The sequence below is a fragment of the Solanum pennellii genome, chromosome 10, assembly GCF_001406875.1.
Source record: "Solanum pennellii chromosome 10, SPENNV200".
NCBI lineage: Eukaryota > Viridiplantae > Streptophyta > Magnoliopsida > Solanales > Solanaceae > Solanum > Solanum pennellii.
Genome location: NC_028646.1, coordinates 51,657,818 through 51,660,441, shown reverse-complemented (window position 1 = coordinate 51,660,441; position 2,624 = coordinate 51,657,818). Strand labels below are relative to the sequence as shown.

Below are 2,624 nucleotides of genomic sequence, written 5' to 3'. Positions count from 1 at the left end.
AATTTAATTTAAAAAATTAATTAAATTAACTTTCAAAATTTAGTTATTAATCAAACTTACTTCCAAAGATTTTATTAATTTTGTAATTAAAAAGTCAAAGAATGTGTGCCAAAAGTGGAGAGGAAAGTCTTGTGAGTGACGACTTAGGCATCCTTGTAGTGTTGGCACGTTTGTGTGATGAGCATGCTACGTGTTCAACTTTCCGATATGCCTCATTTGTACGAACACGATACTTATATTATATAACTTTCATCTAAATAACAATTTTTTTCCAACAAGCTTTTTAGCTTTGATTATTATTTTGTACACCAAATTAGTTATTGATATTAATTTCAGAGTTTGAAATTATGAACAAGCCTCAAAAATACGCTACTCCATTCCCCGCCCAAGGTATTAGTTCAACATTTTCTTTTTACTTTGTCTGTTTATTTTTCAATTCGTTCCACGAAAAATATCACTTTACTATTATTAAAAATAATTTATCATTAAAATTTCTCTTTTATTTTTTTTGTGTTATCATTTATTTTTCTCTATTTGAAATTTGTTGTCTACCGTAATATGATTGGTGGCATGCGCGCAGGTTATTATCCTCCTCCAGTGATGCCTCCCCCAACATATGCTGCTCCTCCACCTCGCAAAAATACAGGTTTTTTAAGGGATGGTACGTAACCTTTCAGTAATTAGATGAGAAGAGTATGATCATTCGTATCAAAAACTGATTGTATCTAAAGGTTAAGATTATATTACATTAATAAAATTATCTTTTTAAAAAACTACTTGCATCAAAACAACACGATCGATAAGGGTATTTTTGACACTAAATCCAATGGAGGGTAAACTTGTTCAGATTTATACGATTCATGTTTGGTTATGATTGTTATAATTTTTAGAATTTACTTGTAATTATATTGATTTGCTTTTCTTTTTAGCTACTTTTTCCAAGCTTCATACATTTAAATTCCCCCTTATCTTTGCAGCCTGGCAGCATTGTGTTGTTGTTGCCTCCTAGATGAGTGTTGCTGTGACCCCTCAGATGTGTTTTTTCTCTGCTAAAATTCAATCACACGGAGACAAGTTTTTTGTTTTTTTAATTTGTTATGATGAGATGAATTTTATACAAAATAAATTCTCTTAGGATAAACCTTGTTGTATAAATTTTGAGAAATTACACAAACTTTCAAAATATTAGTCTAAACAGGTACAAAAAACTTCTATTAAAACAACTTCCACCATAATGAATGAAAGGTAGAACTCGTCAGATGATTTTCGTCTTTCACTTGAGAAACATTCTTGCAACGATACTATGTCAAGTTGCATACCAAGACTAATGTTAATACAAAAAATATGCATTGATTATCAGTGGATGTGAAATCACAACATAAACATCATGCAATTAATCAAACAAAGTATTAAATTTGAAGGTAACAACTTGTTGGGTTCATTATATAATGTGCGAGTGTGGTACATAGAATAAATGGTGTATTAAAAATGTACAAGTGCTTCAAATATGAATGAACTTATTCCATTCATGAATGTTGTTTGCACTCAATTTTGGACTCACTATATAACTAGTATATTTTATGATTATTTAATTATAATTTTTTTGTTTTAGTAAAATATTTAGACATGTAATTTAAATAATAATTTATACTTTTAAATTAATTAATTTATAATTAAAATATTTATTTTATTTTGTTAAGATTAAGAAGCTACTTAATTAATTTATATCAATTCTTATTGTTTAGTTATTAGTGAAATACTTTACTTTAAAGGATTAATTACATGAATATACAACTTAAGTTTACATATTCTCCATATTTTCCTTCTTTTTTTAAAAATTACTAAAATCCCTATTTTTTAATAAATTTAATCTAACAGATACATTATTAAATTAGAATCCTAATTAATACAAATCAATTAAATCTTACCACTAATTATACTCTTTATTTTCTTCAAATAAATATCCATTTACACGACTCCCATAATTAATATTAACCCCTAATTTTACTCTTTCTTTTTCCCAAATAGAGAACCCTTTTACACCACTCCCACTAACCAATTAATCAACTGTTCATCTTCGTAATTTCGAAAATCAAAATCTCTTTATTCCGTCCGTCCGACTTCCTCTAGGCTGTCCGCCATTTTTCTCTACCTGTCCGCCTTTGAAAATCAAAGTTGTGCTCTCCGTCCGTACGCCTTCGTCTAATCTGTCCGCCATCTCGGTCCGTCATTTTTTTCCAACAATGGATAACCAAAGTTCGAAGAATCATAAAACACAAAAAGAGGCACATGCAAAGACACCCAAGAAGAGGGGTAGAAAGCTTGCAATGGCCATATCCAGACCTCCACTGCACGTATTTCGATTTTATTTATTTTTTTAAATTTTTTTTGTCACATGCAATGACTTTTTGTATTATCAGAAAAAATATTTTTATATTTTTTAGATTATTTATCTTATTCAGAAAATACTATTTTTTTTGTACATGTTGTTTATTAAGTATGAATTCAAATTATTTTTTTTATGTAAATCAAAACCCAGTTGCACATCCTCTTGGTTGTCACCTCCTTTTGGGGTTTATGCTTAATAGATCTTTAATAAGAATATAATTTTAATTTCCTGTATC

General features: G+C 28.6%; 1 long non-coding RNA gene across 1 annotated transcript; it reads left to right on the top strand.

Annotated features, from left to right (window-relative positions):
* Positions 1–270: 270 nt before the first annotated feature.
* LOC107002063 lies at positions 271–1,260 on the top strand. Its single transcript, XR_001454497.2, has 3 exons — positions 271–390; positions 581–661; positions 978–1,260. It is a non-coding gene; the product is annotated as an uncharacterized LOC107002063 (long non-coding RNA).
* The last annotated feature ends 1,364 nt before the right edge of the window (positions 1,261–2,624 follow it).